The 20,448-nt window shown below is 39.3% G+C and overlaps 1 protein-coding gene across 2 annotated transcripts in view; it reads left to right on the top strand.

Annotated features, from left to right (window-relative positions):
* The first annotated feature begins 676 nt into the window (after nucleotides 1-676).
* tspan9a (tetraspanin 9a) overlaps nucleotides 677-20,448 on the top strand; it is a 165,301-nt gene continuing 145,529 nt past the window's right edge. For both annotated transcript variants that reach the window (XM_019361916.2, XM_003447062.5), the window contains exon 1: nucleotides 677-973. The gene's annotated coding sequence lies outside the window, so the exon portion shown is untranslated. The remainder of the gene's footprint in view (nucleotides 974-20,448) is intronic.

Below are 20,448 nucleotides of genomic sequence, written 5' to 3'. Positions count from 1 at the left end.
CATGCATTTGTGGAAATTTGGGTTTTCATGCTTGGAAATTTTAGATGATGTGCATGAATGCTGCCATGTTTACTTTACCAGTGAGCAATTTTATTCTCATCCTAACTTCAGTGTAAATAAAACGATGAGTCCAGTAAAGGCTCAGTTATTTCCAAATATTAAAATTCCCCATCCATTCCTTTGCTGTATAATACTCCTACAAAATTACTGTGTTTATGCTCACTTTGTCAATACAGTTTCATCATGTTTCCAAAGGAACATTTTTGGGCACAATATTAGCTCCGACATCTCACTCTGTCCTCTCCATACTTGCTCTATGCAATCTTTTCAAATACACACACAGCAGTTAAAGGAAAGCCTGGCAGCTTAATGAACACATTGTACGTTTGTGATTTGGACATACGAACATTGCAAGGACATAAATTCCCGTTTTGCTGCTGTATTGGCTCATGAAATATATATCTGTATCAGAAACACCACTTGCTTTTTAATTATTAGGAAAAATACTTTAATTTACTCTCTCTGGTCATCTGTCAAAACTCGCGTTATTATAACTGCCAAACTTTTATAAATAATCACACCCCTGAGTCACATCTTAATAAATCAAACATGTTTTTTATGGGCTTCCAAGCCTCTGTAACTCTCATAAAGGTCCGAGTCTCCGACGCTCCAGTCGGAGCCAGTGAGCGAGCCCCTCCTCCTTCCTCAAACTTCATTTCCTCCTCGTCCAACCAGATAGCTCAGTCCTCAATCCATCATAAAATATAGCGGGTAAAGACAGCTGTCAGGGAGACACGTCCGATTTTTGGAAAGGGTGCTGTCCCAGACACTTTTTGGCAGGACAGAAGTGGGACTACAAACGCGGTCCGGCTGGAAAGTTTGGCCAAAGCTGCTCAGCTGAAGTTGCGTGGCAGTCATTTGCCGTCTGACAGCTTCCAGCTGCAGAGAAACTTCAGAGTTGGACATTGACCAGGTAAGAAACCGTTTGCCTACATGCTTTTATTATTGTTATCATTATTTTTAAACTTGTCGGTGTTTAGGCCGCTCTGTGAGCGCCGGCCACCTTCACGGTGTATTCGCCCGTCCCAGTACAGCGCCACGCTGCCTTTTGAGCTTTCTACTCTCTTTAAAATGAAACAGTACGACGTGATGTGATAAGTAAGCGAACAGGAGTGCGGCAGCCAATTTGCAGTGACCCTTTTTCAAACTACTGTGGGAATATTTTCTTACTATTGCTGGACTGTACGTTATTATAGTGCGTCTGTAGAGAATTTAGTGGTTTCACTATCCCAGTGAATTACCTTTAATGACTGTATTATTCCCATGAATGCTATTTTATAGCCGTGTTCATTTCTGGCAGGGACTTGGCAAGATTTGAATGTGACGCTGTCTCATGTTTGATCACTTCTCAACTTTTCATCCTGCTGCTCTGTTCTCTCTCTTTATATGTATTAGCCTCTGTCCATTTTAAAGGCTTTTTAAATTTAAGTAAATTTCACTGTCTTTGGTTTAAGTGAAGCATTTTGCTGCCTGAGCAGAAACATTTTGGTTATATTATAAGTCGATCGTGTAAGTCTGAAGGAATTTGAAGAATCAAATATATATTCTGGGTCCTTTGCAACAGCTGAATGGGAGGCTGCTATGACACAGCATACTTCCATTCAACAATAGGCTCATCATTGGAGTTCCTCACTGATTGTCCCTTCTTTTCACCATTGTACACAGGGCGTGTTTAGTAACAGACATTCTGATGAGCCTAATAAGTATCACCCCATCTTTTTCGCCTAAGGATGCTGCAGATCTCATTTTAGATCTGATCACAGTGGAGTATCTGAAGCTTTATTTCCATCCACATGTTTCCATGCAGGCAATGACTGTTTTGTCTGTGTCCTGTGAAGCAGTGTCATGACTGAAAATGAGGATGTGAATGATGTTTTTGTGTATCCCATTCGCAGATATATAATTTAGTGTAGGGCTGACTATGGGTAGAGTACCTAAGCATGAAATAATCATAATTTATTGTATTCCGAGTAGGGCTGCACGATTTTGCATAAAATGAGAATCACGATTTTTTTGCTTAGAATTGAGATCACGATTCTCTCACGATTTTCTTTTCCAATATAAATATTTATTGCACTTATTAACTGCACATCAACTTCGTAACAGTTGAAACTGAACATAAAAACAATAAATAAACATAAAAACAATAAATGCCTCACATTTTGTGGTTGCCGCAAAATGTTGTACTGCTTGAAATTCTGTCTCCACCGTTGCTGGACACTGCGTGTATAGAGCAGGTAGTGCAACAATAGAAAAATAGTTGCAGGATGGCACTGTGTAGCGTTTGTCTAGGGTGTTGATCATTTTCCTAAATCCCTCGTTTTGCACAGTGTTGATATATCTTTGGTCAGGTGATAAGTGATAGCCTCTGTAATTTCTTTGTGCCTGCGGGAGTTCGACGTGTATAGGGAAGCGCTGTATAAGGTTCCCGTTATTGATGTTTGGGTGGTTGACCGGGACGAATTTTCTCCTGTCACTTTCTCGTCATCCCTGACGTGTTCTCCGTTGTTTTTTCCTGCCAATTTGAGCATCATGGCACAGCTTCTGTATCAGGTGGTATAAGGCTCCGCCCTTGTCATTTGTTGAGCAGGAAGAGTGAGCGCTTGTTTTCATGCAGATTACGTCCTGGATCAAAATGCGGTACAATCGTTTTTTTTTTTAAATCGTTGTCATTTGGAAATGAGATCGCACATAAGTATGAATCGAGATCGCGATTTTTTTAACGATTAATCGTACAGCCCTAATTCCGAGCCTTGAAATAGCTGTTTTTCCTGCCCGTCTTTAAGGCCACCCTCCATTAAAGCCAACTTATCTGACTGGCCACAAACAAAAAACTTCTACACCATTTGGGTTCCCCTGGCCAGAGCTGTGTGCCTGAGATGACCCTATGAAGGATCTTACCGACATCACTTAGAGCTTAGAGTAGAACCCCCCCCCCAAAAAAAACCCAAACTGTCAGACAACTGGGTGTTTAGATCAGTCTGAAGCCCGACCCTTTGACTCACAGGGAATATTTGCACATACACTCACCTCATCACCTTAAACTGCCTCCATGTGTATTATAAGCATCAGTTCATTACCATGTAAGAGTATATAAATGACATAAGTAATGACGAGAATACTGAGTCTAGTTAAATTCTCTGCAAAAAGTTTTGGATCACATGCTTTCCTTAAAATCAAATATTTTTCCCTTCCCACAGAAAATTGTTAAATTCACAGTAGGCACATTGTTAAAGAAACCTACCACCAAAGTTTAGACACAGAGGGGTCAAAGGTCAAAAGGAGCCGTGTCAAAACAGCAGTGCCTTTTTTTTTTCTATTTTAATCTCATGTTTCCAAACATGGATGGCACACCATATTTATTCCTGTGTATGAGAGGGGAGTGAGAGGTCTCTGTCTGACCTCACATTCCTCCTTCTCTCATGCTATGAGGTCAGTGCCCCACCACTGACCTGCTGCTGGGAAGTAACATTTCCATTTTGTTCTGAATTTTCATTTTTGTGGTGGATTATTTTCAGCAGCTCTGGAGGGTGCTTTTTCTCTGTGGCTGTTCTTTAACCAAAGAAATCTATCATCAGAACAGAAATGGCCTGCCTTGGATTAGATATAATAAAATTAATGGAAGATTTTTATCATAAGTACTTGACATATCCATGGGCCAGCAAAATAAATAAATAAATAAATAAATAAATAAATAAAATCTTTGCACACTCAGCTGCCACAGATACAGTAAGGTTGCTGGCAATAGTTAACTTTCTCTAAGGCTACTGTATTTTAATTCAGTAACAGTTATGGCCATTGTGAAGAGGTTTTCCCCTGGGCCACACTGACTGATTCTCTGTGGTGACAAACAAAAGTGGCAATGTGAGCCTCTCAACTATGTTTACTTCCTCAGCTTTCGCTGTCCCACGCAGCCGCCGCAGAGTTCGGTTCTCTGTTCTGTCCTTTCGTGAATGTTCCTATTCACTGGGACGAGTAGGCACGACTGTCCGTACTGGGCAGATTTCATTCTGCGAGGACTCACAATGGGTGAGCTGTGCTGCTATGTCAACATTTAGCTCTCTCTTGTATCGCCCCCCCCCCCCCTTTTCTGCTACTTTAATCACATCCCTCCAGGCCAATCAGCAACAGGAAGAGCACAGCGGCCTTCGTCTTTGTGAGAGATAACTGGTTCCTTGCTGCTGTGCACCATGTGCAATGACTCACTCTGACTTTGCAAGTTGCGTCAGGGAAGCCTGCGCTATGTTCTTTATTTTAGACTTTTATATTTATGGCCTACTCAAGGCATGCATTTATGAGATGCAGATCAGATATCTAAGTCTCAGCTGCATGTACATAGCCAGCAGCACAGTCTACGCCTATATTTTGACTTTACAGTCACCTTTTATTTCCAAGTCAGAATCCTGTCTGCTCGGGGTGAAGGTGAAACAGATTTCTCTCACCAAAACTTTATGCCTGAACTTGTGTGATCGGCACTATAGTACATCGTGTTTCATATTAATTTTCTGGGGGAGAACATTGTTTCCAAATGTGTACAGCATGGAGCTCTTTTACTGTGTGCATCATTGCCAAACTGCCTCACTATTGAAGAACAGATCGATAACAATGTAAAAAAGACTAAAGATGCTACTGACAACACACAATCAGACCTCCTTGCTTAGTTCGTGCTTTATCTTGTATAACTGTTGAATTTCAGTACCCTTAACTCAGTCTATGGCTTACATTTAATATTCTTGGTTCAGTGTGGTCTCGACTGATACTGTCTGCTCTGCAGTTTTGTTGCAGTTCTGAGTGGAATTTGAAACAACAGACTTGTTGTCTTTAGCTTGGAGGACTTCCTTTCCTGGTGGCCTGTTTAGCTGTAGCCTCCATTGTTTGCCTTTGTCTGTGTTGATGGGCGGATATGTGGGAACTTTTTTCATCTGATCTCTAGGACACAGGCTGTCTATAATGGTTGCTATCTAAAATGACTGCCTCATAGTAACCCGTAAACACTTTTTATTAAAATATTATTTGCAAGCTATCAAATAATTAAATGTAGCTTTTCCTCATGCAACTAAATAAATAGCAGAGCATAATAACAAACACATTTTGGTACTGCTTAGACACTGATATCATATTACGTATTATGTTTGTACTTTTTTTGGGTCATTTTTTTATTGGTGTACTGAAGATATCGTGCGGCTTCATGATTTTTTTTAAAGTCAAGAGGAGAAAGCCAGAATCCATCTGGTTGCACATAAAAACATTTTTCCCACATTGAAACACATAAATTCTTGTAGTTATAAACCATATCTTTTATAATGAGATTCACTTATGACATTTCATAAGGGAATCGCACTACTGCAGTTACAGTATATGTCTATGTTTGATGTGATGCTGTTGATTTTATTCGTCATTAGTTGCTTTAGAGTTTAGGCTGTTTTGACCATGATGTGTGAGTGAGAGCTCCACGGGTTACAAGAAGTACTTTGATCATTATCTATCTCCGCTTTAAACATTTCAGTAGTTGAAGTTAAGTGAATAAAATATGGCAGTTGATTCAATCTAAGTTATGTTCTGCTTTATTAAACTGGACAGGAGTACAGAAGTCTCTACTGTTACAATATTACATTAACTTCGCTTTAGGGCTGCACAGTGATGCAGTGGTTAGCACTGTTATTTGCATCAAGAGGGTTCTGGATTTCAACCTGCAGATCAACCGGGGCACTTCTTTGTGGAGTTTGCATGCTCTGCCTTTGCCCAAATGGGTGCTTTGGTTCTGACTAAGCTCTACCATGATGTACCTGCTTTTCAGTCAGCTGGGTATAGATTCTCTTTTGCATCAAACTAAGTGTGCAAGACCAGGTACATTAGGATGATTTGACTGGTAATTCTGCTGCTATGTGCACTCGCACAGTTATGAAAATTTTGTTTTTGAAAGGTTATGCTAGAAGCCGGCATCAGCTATTCTCTTTTAAATCAGCCTCTCTGGGGCTCTTTTGGAGCAGCGTTTCCCCAGTAAACAGATTCTTTGAGATGAAAATATAGTAGGTTTCTCTGAAGAGGTGACGAGGCAAATATTTCATATCATAGCAAATTGTTTTTTTGTTTTTTTTAATTGACAATAATTAGGTTAAAGTAGTGAGATCAATTCCTGAACTGTGTATCCTAATGAACTTTGACTGGATTGTGTAAATTACTGTGTGAGTTGTGGTGTCTGTGTGTTTTTGGATGGTTAGCAGTATGACTGTTCTGCATTCTGTGGTAGGTAAAAACGAGAGACATTTGTCTATATACTTTTCTGTCTTTGTAAAGTTTTTTTGTGTAATTGAGTGCTACGTGTTATGACAGAAAAAATAACATGTTCCACTATAACCGTCAAATTAAAGTTTGTCTGTGGGTGGTAAGCCACCCACAGACAGCTACAGTAGCAAGTGTTTTACCAAACCAGTAATCTTTGACATCAAAGTTCCCTACATGCCCCTTTACACCACAGTATTCACTTCGTGGTTCCCCTCAATCCATCCACCTATTTTATTAGCTGCTTAACCAACTAAGGATCATTGGAGAGACTGCAGCTGGTCTCTGTATTATTGTGGGCTCTTTACCTTACAATATGAAGCAGAGAGGTGGTGTACACACAGGACAAGTCACTAGTCTAACACAAGGCTACAGTTTGTCTAGAGAATGCAAAACTTCAAAGGCCTTAAGGTGAATTAAGAAAAATATAAATAAAATTAAACTAAGCTGAAACTGAATAAAAGCAACCTTTGCTTTCTTGATAGAAACATCCCATCTTACAGTCAGCCCAGCCACAAATCACAAACCTTTCCATCAGAGTGCACAAGAGTAAACATTCAAACCAGCACTTGTTGCTAATTCTTTTACATTTATCATGTTTAATATATTATACACGCAGCACAACATCTTATGTGGACTGTAATACATAGTAAAGGAAATGTAGATTACTCAGTTCGAGTTGAATCATTCTTATTCTTTAAGAGAAAAAGGAAACATTTACTGTTCTGTTACCTTTATTGGCATAACTTCAGGGAATCGTCTCCTCGCTGTTCTAAATGCTTGTTGTTACAATCAAAAAGATCCTGAAAGAGTAATTTATTACTAGCTTTGAAGCTGTTGTGATTAACTGTACACAAGAGAGCTTCTCTGACAAGGCAGAAGAAGCTCTCATGCTTGATGCCAGTGTGCTAATTAAAAACAACTTTATGAGCAACTACAGAGCCTCATGCAACTTGGATTGAGACCTCACTACAGCCACTGAATGCTTTAAACACGAGTCTCCTTCCCTTCTTTCCTTCGACACTTTCTTGTGGTGGCATATTGTTTTGAACTCGATTATATTTCACCTCCCTGTGCAGATCACCTCCCTATAAGGAGGAGATGAGCAATAAGTGAATTTGTTACTAAATATGTGGGGAATTCATTATACTCATAAGTCTCGTCCTGTTCCTCTATGATGCATGTGTGAGTTATTTGGCGAAGATGATTAATCAAATTGGCTCAATTCATCGGTGGAAGAATGCAATCCCATAGAAAATCACTCCAAAACATTTACATATAAATGCTTTTAAATACAGTCACATGTCAGCTGTTTAAAACCAACAATGCCTTTATATGGAAACCATTACCAAGCCATTTCTTTAGAAGAATCTTAATCAGAGACATGTTTATTAAAATGAGTAAACCACAATTCTGCAGTCATGCAGTTAGACTTTATTAATGCTCTTAGTAGGCTGCTTAAATATGCTTTTGATATAAAATCCAAATAAGCAAGGAGACACCTAGAAAATCCAGTACATGGTTAAAATTCAAGCTCGTGGTCAGACTTGCTCCTCTGTATTAACTTGCCAAACTGTGGCTACTGAGAAAAAAAGATTTGTCTTTGCTGCCAAAAACTCTTTTAATGATAGATTAAAAGATCCCAGAGGGACATAAAATGTGTGGATGTACTCTAGGCCTATTTCAGTTGGTGTAGCATGTGGATCTGAACAGCGTTTTCATTTTAGACTAAGCTTATAAGCTTCTGTCCAGAAGCAGACTAATCTACCAATCACAGAAATAGTGGTACTCATGTAAATGCTGTATAAGGAAGTGCAAAGACTGTGCATCCAGTTTATTCTTCCAGCAAATGCACAGTTTGTGCACATGTACTGTGGAGTCACGGATTTTGAGCTGCATGCAGGATATACACATTGGCAGACCACATCGTATTGGCTTAGGTAGATACATTAGTGCTGTTGTTTGATTTGTGCCTCTTCTTCATCCCGCTTGCTCTGTTAGAAAGGTCACGATAAAACTATTTTGTGTGATTATGAAATAATAGCAAGCATGAAATGGCCAACTGGAGACCAACAAAGAGTGAAAGTTTTGGAAAACTTTTGTTCATTTGTCTAATGATTGCAATCAGTCCTTGAACACAATATAAAATTATATATTTCTCTCTTTCTGGGTCATCTTCTCTTGTACCTCTTGGTACTTTCCATTACTTAATACTTGCAGTTGTATGTAGATTGAAACTTCAGTGGGCTGGGTCTCTGATTACAACCCACAGGCGAAGGAGCAATTTTCATTTGAAGAGTGACCTGTTTTCAACCCCTAACATCAGAAGTCAGGCCAGAAGCGTGCATATCATTGTAAATGTTGCTGTTGTTGAAGGGTCATGATTTTGGCACGGTGAAGGAGCTCCAGCACAGAGTGATCTAAAGATAGCACCAGTGCTGGAGGCAGCCTAGTTGTTCGTGAGGAGAGAAAAGAAGAGAACAGCGTAATTTAAAAAAAAGTTTTATAATGTATTTATTTATTTGTGTAATTGTTTTTTACTTTTTTTTTTTTAACTATGCAATCACACCTATGAGCCTGTGTAGAATAGTATTAACAATATATCATTTTAGGTCGTTATCAATATTTTTTTTTATTTAAAAATAAACAAAAATATGTTGTGTGATGACTCTGACTTTCATATACCTCAAACACGATGACCAGCTCATTGGATTTGACTTTTCCAGAGTGTAAATGATTCATCCACACATGTTACCAGTATTTTAAAACTGCATTGTCATATTATCTTAGCAGGGACTCATAACTACACATGACAAATGTTTGGTAAATTTTCTCTGTGTTTTGTGTTCCTGGGGGGAAAAAAAAATTGCACGTTTGTATCAGATGTATTAGATTTTTAAATGATCAAATATTAGTACCAATATTGCTATAGTAGGTTTCTCTGAAGAGGTGAATATATCATATCATAGCAAACTTTTATTTTTTTTGACAATAATTAAGTTAAAGTAGTGAGGTCAATTCCTGAACTGTGTATCCTAATGAACTTTGACTGGATTGTGTAAATTACTGTGTGAGTTGTGGTGTCTGTGTGTTTTCGGATGGTTAGCAGTATGACTGGTAGGTAAAAATGAGACATTTGTCTATATACTTTTCTGTCTTTGTAAAGTTTTTTTTGTGTAATTGAGTGCTACGTGTTATGACAGAAAAAATAACATGTTCCACTATAACCATCAAATTAAAGTTTGTCAAAGCAGTCAAACTGTGGGTCTTTGCAGTGACGGCTGTAATAGAAAGGTACAATAAATAATTAAATAATAGGTTTTTTTTCATGTAATTAAATGTAAAATAACTTATTTTACACCTCCAATAAGCCATACTATCATTTCTGAAATGAACATTTAATAAACCTTCTTGTCTTTATTTGCATCAGTCAGCTCTTAACCCTGTACCTGAAGCATGGACACTATAGAAACACTTGAAATGACGATAAGTTTTTAGGGGTTTTTTTTCTCCTGCTGCTGTTCTGCACTTGTAGTTTTTTTTTAACATGTTGTATTGCTGATTTCTGAAAGTTCAAAATAAAAATATGAATATCTCAGTTCCTTTTATTTGAAAGAAAAAGCAGTGATCCGTTCTGATTGAGGGCAATGAACCAGTTATTGTGTTGAATAGCTGACGCTTTCTCCACATTCTTGTAGCTGAATGAGATTCTTCAGCCAAGCATGCAGTGAAAACATATACAAAGCCAGATATATCACACTTCTAATGCTCAACCCAGACAAGCTATCAGCATGCTGTCGTGTTGAAGAGAATGACCAGGATTTTTGCGATTACAGAGCTAAAATTGTCAACCCAGTAAATTCTGCTCCAGTCTTTTACTCAGTTATGCTTAGTTTTTTTTTTTTTTCCCAAACTGTGGGCAAATAAGCTGTGTCTTATTAAAACAAGCTTGCAGTGCCTGTGGTTAAACCTCCACTATCCAAATGCCTACTGTTGGTGCATACTGTTGAGAAAACGATTCAAAATAGTAGAAAAGTACATTTAGTACAGAAAAGTTTTCCTACATTGTTGTTTTGTGTGAGTATTCTGCTTTGAATAAGTAGTGGTGATTATTTAAATGTGCATTATTGAGATTCTGTGTGATACACCAACACACTGTGACATATAATTGTGAAGTGGAAGGAAAATGATGCATGATGTGCATTTGTATTTAGCCCCCCTGAGTCAATACTTTGTCGAATCAATTTTGGCTGCAGTTACAGTCAGATTAGATGGAGAGCGTCGCTGAATAGCAATTTTCAAGTCATGCTAATAGGATTTAGAACAGGACATGTCTGGACTTTGACTGGGTCATTTAAACATATGGCAAAATGCTCAATTTTGGTCTCATCTGACCAGAGCTTGCTGTGTCCCCTACATGGCTTGTGGCAAACTGCAAACAGGATTTCTTATAGCTTCCAGTTGGATTTGTGGAGCACACGGCTAATGTTTGTCCCGAGGACAGATTCTCCAGCCTGAGATTTGGATTTCTGCAGCTCCTCCAGGGTTACCACTGCTGCTCTGTGTAGGTGGATGTCATTGTCTTGGTAGGTTTGCAGTTGTGCCACAATCTTTTGTTTCTTGAATGTTAGCTTGAACAATGCTGTGCGAGATGTACAAAGCTTAGGATATGATGTTTTTATAACCTGCCCTTTCACCTCTGAAGAAAGGTCTGGTTACAAAGTTGACATCCTGAAAAGTGAGTTACCTGGATCCTACATGCCACACTGTTGTGGTCATGTCCAAAGCTGCTTAAACTTTGCAAATCCATATTTTATACTTGTTCTAAAATATGTGGACAAACCAGTGACTGTAGAAACATACATGCATCCATCAAGGATATTTTTTAAAACCTGAATGTAAACTGGTTTAGTATAAACCGGTAAATTGGTTTGCAGAGTGCACAGGAGGGTTTTGTTCTTGTAGTTCTGGGCTACAAACGTATTAGCATTTGCTGAAGAGGGACAGTCTGATTGACCCATGAACCTCTTCTCTCCTTGCCACACAGGGGTGGTAACAAGGAACCTCTCTGCCCCTGGTCTGAGCCTGTTTGACACATGCATTCAAATATTTTGAGAGCTCCTGTTTAACATGCAAATTAGCTGGACTCCAAGCAGGAACTCTGAATAGACTGGAAAATCAGTTTTCAGGTTCAGGACTTGCTGTACAAATGAGACTATAGTAAACTGTGTGAATATGCCCATTGTGGATGTGATGACATGTGATGGTGCAACAACTCATGTACGGTGGCCCAAACTCGTCTGCCCAGACTTTGTGTAAGTTCTTGGCAGTGTTCTTCATTTAGACAGCATGGCCAGGAGTGATGTCCTGTGTTTTTAAAAGAGCACACTGAGCTCACTGACTGCTGTGGATGTGCTGCTGGTCCACAGTGTGAGCTGTGATCTGCTTGCTGCCATCTGGCTTGTGTTAAATTTATGCAGCACTGCAGAGGGAATTTGTATACTGTAACTTTAACATCTTTATTATTCCACCTTATTTCATTTTATCCTGTGGTTATGTTATTATAAACGGCCCAATATAACACTTAAAAAATTCACACCGTTTCTGGACTCTGGACTGAATTTCTCATAAATGTGAAATTGTTTCTATGGCAGTCAGATCTGTCTAATTGTATGTCAGAAGTATTAGATTCCCATTATGAAGCCTAAAAGGAGACACAATAACAATTGAATTAGCGTGACTATCCCATTGCTCATAATACTGGTACTCACAGTATGTGCAAAGCCCACATTGATCCTTTCCAAGACGCTCATACAGACCAAAGTTTTTCCTCATAGTGTTCAAAGGCAAATCCTTTCTTGGCAAAGCAACTTGTTTTGTTTGACAGCTGAAATATTTTTATGACTACTTCTCAGTAGGAGTACCTCTCACATAAAGTGAATTGTGTTTCCAGATGTTTTCATTAACCTTTTTTTCACAGTTGTGCTGCGATTACTCCTACAACCAAAGGAGATAACTTTAGTCATGAAAGACTCAGTACGCTGCTGAATTTCATCCGGTAGTTGCAAAATACGTTCTCTGTCATACCCAGTTTCCACTGCTGGCTGTGGCTTCTTCTGAGGATGGGGTTTGCAGAGTCACCCTTAGCAACACAGCCTCGTATTTCTGATTCAGAAGTTGTGGCTGAGGCTCTCTCCTGTGTAATCAGTGCTCTGTAGCAACTCCTTAAGGAATGCTTGATTGAGATGCTCTTGACTCAGAGTAACTGTTCACGTCCTGCTATTAATAGCAGTACTCATTTCTTTGTGCATAGGTGTTCCTATTTACTGCCGCTGTGATGCAAGTGCTGCCACTTGGATGGCTCATATGCTCAGTGTATTTATTAACATGTGATTTATAAGTCTGTGTGTTATCTTGTCATTATGTAAAAATAAGGCAGTTGTCAGTTCCAGTCAATGGGGTTGACTTAATATCTGTCTTCCATCTCTTATCAATCTTTCAAAAGCTGCACATTATTAAAACAATTAACCTTTGAACCACATTTTCAGCATAAAAAAAAAAAAATTACAGCAAATTCAGATGATTTTTTTCTTCTTTTTATTGTTGGCCGTATATTTAGGGGGGCATGTGCCTATGATTCCTGCTGTGCTTCTTATATACTCTATTAGTCAAATTTTGGCCTGGAAATGTTTTTCAAAATAAGATACAACAGCTGTTAATTGTCTTCCCAAAAGAATGTTTGGGGTTGAAAGCTTTATTTAAATATACAGTAATAATAGGAACCTAATTAATAGTCTAGTTATCCCAAATTACTGTGTCATAACAACCAAAACATGAAACATTACTCAAAAATTACAATAAAAAGCAATGCTATATCGCAAGCAAAATAGCTTGTGATAGTTTGTGAAAACTCTCATTTAAGTAGTACAGAGAGAGGTCAGGATCCTTTAATTATATACATATATATCAGTAAACATCACAAAGACAAAACTGAGCACCGCCTGTACTCACTACTCCCACTGCTATTATGCATTAGTTTAAAACCCCTAAAGAATGGAGTAATCATAAGTCACCTACTGTACATGGACGATCAAGCTGTACCCAAGAAGTGGCTGAGACATCAACTTATTGATCCACCTCACAAGGATCTCATTCAAATGTCATCTGGGCTGGATAGGTCTGGCTGAACGGTGGCCAAGAGAGAGAAGGTGATGAGTACTAAAGAGGTGGAGTTGTTTGAATGCTGGATATATATAATAGTTGTATATAGAGATCCCACAGGCCAATGAGAACCATGGTGAAGAGGGTAGTCTAAGTTAAATACCTACAGAAGTTAAGATAGGTGCTGAAAAGCTAGTTAAATGGTCAGAATATGTCCTGCCAGTCATCAGAGACCCATCTGGGGTATCCATTTCTTCGTGGCTCACAGTAAGAAATAGATGCCTCTGAATGTCGATACACAAAAACCTCTCACAGTGTGCGAGTCCTCCACCTGAAGTCTAGCATGCTGAGGCTCTATGAGCAACAGAAAGAACAAGGACAAGGATTAGACAGTTCAGAATGAAACTTTAAGGCTTTGATCATGGCAGCAAAAACACAGACCCAATGCATCAGATCCATAGAGCCAGGAGTCTACCACAGCGAACTGCACCCAAGTCAGACTGTGCAAAAGTGGCCTGGAGATGGTCTAGTTCAGGATGTAAGATGCAAGCTGGGACTGTGTACACTGAGAGGCACAAACAAGTGGCTGGGACAGTAGACAGGAACTCCTGTGCCACATAGGTGCCACATTTATTTGAAGTCCCCTAATCCCAAGGAAAGAGAGACAGCTGAGAACAACAGAACTAAGGTTCTGTGGGATTTCAAGTTCTAGTTAGAAAAGCACTAAGCAACCAGGCATAGCGGTATTTGACTAGGAGCAGAAGGTCTTAGATGTTATAGATACAGCAATACCAGCAGACAGTCACATAAGACAGAAGGGAGTGTCAAGTGTTGAAGGAGCAAATGGAGCAGATGTGGAAGGTAAACTCCAAAGTGGTCCCAGGAACATTCCAGCAAATTGAAGGGGAGGCCCCAGCAGAATCCAAGCACAAGATCAGAGGTTTCTGTCCAGAGGAGCACAGTCATAGGAACAGCCTCCCAGGCCTCTGGTAGAGGACCTGAGCTTGAGGACCTTATACCTCCCCCACTCCAGTGAGAGGCAAAATAAGCATCAACAACTATATGCTTTTGCTTGTTTAGATTTTTCTACAGTACCGACTTTGTTGGGCGTATTTGGGATGATTGTATATAAGAACGCCTTCTTTTCAAGGCATATTTTGTTTAAAATGCCATTTTCACACAGTCTCTCTCTCTGCATGTTGAAATACTGCTATGAAAAGTCAGCTCCTGTAGGGTACATAGAAACATTGTGTTATCTGCTTGTACACGTGAGGCAGAAGGTTTATACGGTGAAATGTTCAGTGGATGAACTACATCACTGTAATGTCAGCTTTACCTCTGGAAGAAGGGAAAGTGCTATTGCTTTAAGGCTGGCGGGTCCATTGTTTCTTGCAGAGGTCATGAGTAGCTTAGGGCATCAATTAGGTATTTCCTGTCCAACACTCCTACCTCCTGTACCTCCATCCTGTGTTTTTTCCTCTCCTGCTCACGCAGCTGTATTAGACAAATTCATTATGTAAGAGCGTAAAAACACCAGTGTGTGATCCGACAGGCCCTATGTCCTGAAATGTAAGAGCAGTTGCTTTGGTATGGTTTGTTTCTTGTGGTGGCTATGCTGGTTTTAAGTGACTGATTATATTGTTCTTTTGTTCACTAAAAAGCATGAGCATCCAAAAACAGTGTGCAGGTAGATGACTCATTTCCTAAATCTAATCTGTCAATGAACCCCATTCTGGAATTTGGACCAATCCTCAGTTTATTCGATTAAAGGGACTTGTAGTTTATTTTTTTGGTTTTGTTTCCCTGTTGTTCCTGTTTTCTTGTAGGCAGAAATGTGAAACTTATTTATTTATTTCAAATTGAGTTGTTTACTCACAGTGACCCACTGTGACATCTGATGTCCTGACAGTTAAATGTTTGATTTTGTCCTACTAGGCAAGAGATTACTGTCAGGAGTAGTGTGAGCAGAAGCCAGTCATCACGCTGGAGAAGCTGGAATCAAAATGGAAATGGTTTGTGTTTGAGAAACGTAAATTTGAGACGGTCTAATTTGATAGACAGGTGTGATAGAAAAATATATAAATGTCCATTGCATTTTGCTATTCTTCTAGCACAAGTGCTGTGAAATCGTGTTGGCAGCTCGCAGAGCAATAGAGAAATCACAAAAATAAACAGTAGATGGGAAAAACCTAAAAAAAGCGACAGGCCTGTGGGATCAGGGGAAGGGAAAATTAGGCAAGATGGGAGAGGCAGCACAAGAACATGCAGTGAAAGAAATTCTTGCTTTCTTCATCAGACCTCAAGGGGATGTTTCACAGATCTGCCTACTGTATTCATTTATACTCAGAACTTTCACTGTGCTGTCAAGTAACATAAAATCAGTCCAACTTCATTGGCATCCATATCAAACTAGAAATCTTGAAATATTCAGCATAAAATAATATGATGTAATAATAGCAAGTTTTGACGTGATTCTCAGTGAACCTTCAGTCGGGCTGTATCGTTACTCAGTTCACACACTTTGGTATGAATACCAAACAAACACAATAGAGTACACAAACTCGTGGCATATTTTTATCGTTTTCATTCCCATGTGTTGAGCTGGCTCCTTCAGCTGTACACCTCCTTGACATATTTTCATTTCTTACTTTAATTCTCATTGTCAGTTATCTAAGATGTTCAAACTTGCAAACAAATGTGACTTTACAACTGAAACTATAAGCATTGCTATGCCTTCTAGATTTGTTTTGTTGGCTTGAGCAGTACTTCACATGTTAGATCGGTTTTGCCCCACAGCCCATAACGATTTAGCTCACAGCTTTGAGACTGGATGGTTTTCTCAGAGGTCTACTGAGTACTGACTCCAAAAACCAAAGCAGTGGAGCATTTTGTGTAGAAAACAGTGTCTCTGTTCTCTGATGGAAAAAAGTCCAGCATTATTAATTATGGCACATATAGTCTTTAAACCACAGTGGAAAATTAAAACTAATGACTTGTTGACTTTCCATTTGGCTCAGGCAAAGGGTCGAACAAGGACCTACAGTAAATGCCACAGCTCCAGATAACATTTGATGGGTTTTTTTTCTTTGTATTTTTCTATGCTTTTCCCTTACATTCAGTTTACATTTTCTTATACCTGTCTACTAGGAATTAGTTTTCTAAATGGCAACAGCAGATATGTTTTTAATGAAGCATAAATATGATTAAATTATTGATGAAACAGTTTCAATAAAACTTACTTGGAAAGTTACAGCAATTTGCCAAAAACAGTCATCTATCCTTCCATGTTCGTAACTATTTATCAGACAGAGCTGTCAAATTCACACCTACGACCTATTTAGAATAAATAATGAACCTAACAAACATGCGCGCACTGTTGAAAGAAACGTGTAAACTCTACACTGAATGACCCCAGTGGACTGGGAGGTTTACACTAAGAACACTTCCAGTTTAGATTCGGGAGACAGACACTATCTCTACTTTTAAGATTAGGCTTCAAACTTTCCTTTTTGCTAAAGCATATAGTTAGGGCTGGACCAGGTGACTCTGAATCCTCCCTTAGTTATGCTGCAATAGACGTAGGCTGCCGGGGATTCCCATGATGCATTGAGTTTTTCCTTTCCAGTCATCTTTCTCACTCACTATGTGTTAACAGACCTCTCTGCATCGAATCATATCTGTTATTAATCTCTGTCTCTCTTCCACAGCATTTCTTTATCCTGTTTTCCTTCTCTCACCCCAACCGGTCGCAGCAGATGGCCCCGCCCCTCCCTGAGCCTGGTTCTGCCGGAGGTTTCTTCCTGTTAAAAGGGAGTTTTTCCTTCCCACTGTCGCCAAAGTGCTTGCTCATAGGGGGTCTGATTGTTGGGTTTTTCTCTGTATCTGTTATTGTAGGGTCTACCTTACAATATAAAGCAGCTTGAGGTGACTGTTGCTGTGATTTGGTGCTGTATAAATAGACTAGAATTGAAGGCTGTGGTGCAGTGGGATGCTTTGAGAACCTTCTTCTCAAGCAGTTTACTCGTGTGGGTGAAACAAAGTACATAAGTCATTATTTGAGGGCAGGGTTTCTTCTATCTTCTAAATTCTATTCTTACTGAAACAGGGTATTTAGTTAACATTTAACTTTTTCTTTTGCATTTAGACAACGTAAGACAAATGATGAGCTGCAAGTCGTAGACGTATTCGCCAAATTTAATTTGCCTTTGGTTTTTCCATGAAGAGAATTCCACATTAAACCATTGACTCGGGCAGGGCCTGTCACACCAGACAGTGGTCCCATATTGTGGTGATCATCTGGACTGTGTACCTGCAGTTTCCATATGGACACTGACTCATAAACACAGCATTCTGCTATGCTCATTATAGACCAAGCCAATTTAGGGAACACAGCGACTTACTTTTAGCGTGCCTAAAATAGTTTTCTGTGACTATGATTATGAGTTGGAATATCTGATTTTGTGACAGTGACTCATATCTGTAGTGGTCGGAAATGGCATCATTGGGATGCTTGGGAAGTGCAAAGGGGAGCACAATAATTTTCCCGTTGATTCATTTCAGGCTGTCATTTCCAAAGATGCCCTGCTGAAGATATGCTAAATTTTTCGTCAGTGAAAAATCCTGCCTCACGAGGATGCTGGGCAGGCTGTACATGTCTCATTTTCAGTCTACGTGTGTCAGCGTGTTATTGACCATTGTGAGCTTAATATAATCTGTTGTGTTGGCGTTACGGATGCCTCTGTTTTTAAGCACATACCACACTATGCCCCTCTGTGGTTTATAGACCTGCTCATTTTACAATTTCTCTGAATTTCTGCCTTTTAGACGCCTGTTTTTTATGTGCCTTCGTCGTTCTTTCACTTTTTCCAGCTCTTTCAGTCAGAGGAGTCGCTCGGTCCCTGTTTTTCTTCATCTATTTGACAGGCAGAACACAAGCGAGCTGGAGAGATCACTGCTTGTGTTTCCAGCCACACAAAACCTGGTCACAAATTACAACATGGTTGACTCTGCTTGGTTTTTAGTTTCAGCCTTGCAATGACCCAATTCTGCATTTATCCTATTAAATTTCAATCACTGCTTTGTTATTAATTGTTTCTGAAATACTTCTCTTAGCAGGATGGTTGAACCTTTCTCCTCTGCTTTACTCATTTAACAAAAGCCTTTTGGGAATCAAGAAGAATGTAGTCATGAGTTTTGTTAGTCGGGAAATTAAGCAAACAATGTATTAATGCATGAAACAGAATAAGCCTAACTGTAACAGACTTACCCCATGTATTGGGTAGGTGTAGTTATTTCCATGGTTGCTTCAGGCTGTTGCAGTAGAATAGACAATAGACATTCCAGGAAATATGCTCCTTGGACTAAATTACAGATTGTTCAGGGCTGACTTGTTGCTCTGGTTGTGGATATGTGGGTTAACTACAGAAGCCGACCATTTAGGTATACAGACGTGTTCATACACAACACGTGTGCCTTCAATTTTAGGACCAACCTGCATGTCTTAAATATTTCGGTGGCTGCATAATTTATTTTGATTTATAAGAAATGCGAAAACACATGGCGAAGCAGTAAGTTACTGTATTGTGTTTGCTCTAATAGCATCTGGTTTCACGCAAACATGGTTGTCAACAAGTGTTAACTGGTAAGATTCATCAGCCAATAATGTGATTATGTCCTGATTTCTCGAGCTCGAGGACACTGGAAACGCCTAATCACAAAGATGAGAAAATGCTGGGTAACCTCTGATAACCTCTTAGATTCTCAAATACTGAAACTGAAAGAAGTGTGCTAAAATGAACTGGTAAACACTGCAGATCAGCCGTGTAAATAGACTGCGAGATGTGTGAAATCAGACAGCGGATCTTTATTTCCAGGGGTCACTGTTCCCCAAAATAAAGGATCGCGTCAAGTTTTAGCAGTGGTGAGTTCCCAGAGTCCTTTGCTCCAAAAAACTGTACTGGTTCACCTACTCACTGATGGTGGTGGACTGTCTTAGGACAGGCACACTTGGTTCTGGATGCGGTGGCGTAACTGTAGCCACCATCCAGATGTGTTGTTTTAAAGTGTCAGACGTGAAAAATGTGTAATTTTTTTTGTGGTATTCCTAAGATATGAAGACCAGACACTGTATCGATCCACATTAAAGAGAATGGCTTCTACTGTAGAAGCTGTTCAGTTTAATTTCAGTGGTGGCCACATAAGGTTCTGTGTTTGAGTTTGAAGGAGGTCGTCCATGGAAACAGTTTGGTGTGCTCAGGCCTTTCTGAAGGGGAAAAAGGAAAACTAATACCTCAAGGTTGTCACTATAAATCCCTGTGAGGCAGACTAGATGCTTTCACAAGCAGCCTTTTTTTGTCATGCTTATTCACTTTGCTTTTTAAATTCTACTCACCGTTTTCTCCTCCAGTGGAGTCCAACAAGGACACGAGTTAATGGTCTGTTTTAAACTCTGCCTGAATTTCTTCACTTTAAGCTGGCTCCCTTTGTCAACTGGTGTAATAAACAGAATCCTCTTTTAACCTATGATGGGTCTGTGCTTTACAGAAACTGCTTTTGAGAGTGAGCACTCTAAATAATGTAGCTTAGATTGCATATATATTTATACTAGTTGGTGTAATAGTGCTGTTGTCTTCATGAAGCTTTTAACAAAGCTGTTTTTATTCCTCTGTTTAGCCTGAAGCGCAGAACAAATTTGGCCACACATTTCCAAACTGAGATTAGACTGAATGAGGTTAAATGAGGATTAAAATGAGGTTCAATGACTGGTCACACCTGATTCTAATCCTGATCTAAGCATTGCTTTAGTGTCAAACTTTTCAGGCTTTGGTAAAATTGTCTTCTACCTTCATCACTTTAGCTTGACTGTTGTTTAAGTTTTATCAGCTTTATCAGAGTCTGCAAAAAAGTGAAAGTATGAAAATCTAGTTAAACCTGATGATTTAAGGC

This window comes from Oreochromis niloticus, linkage group LG7, assembly GCF_001858045.2.
Source record: "Oreochromis niloticus isolate F11D_XX linkage group LG7, O_niloticus_UMD_NMBU, whole genome shotgun sequence".
Lineage (NCBI taxonomy): Eukaryota > Metazoa > Chordata > Actinopteri > Cichliformes > Cichlidae > Oreochromis > Oreochromis niloticus.
The sequence above is the reverse complement of the archived record's forward strand: the minus strand, read 5'-3'. Positions and strand labels throughout refer to the sequence as shown.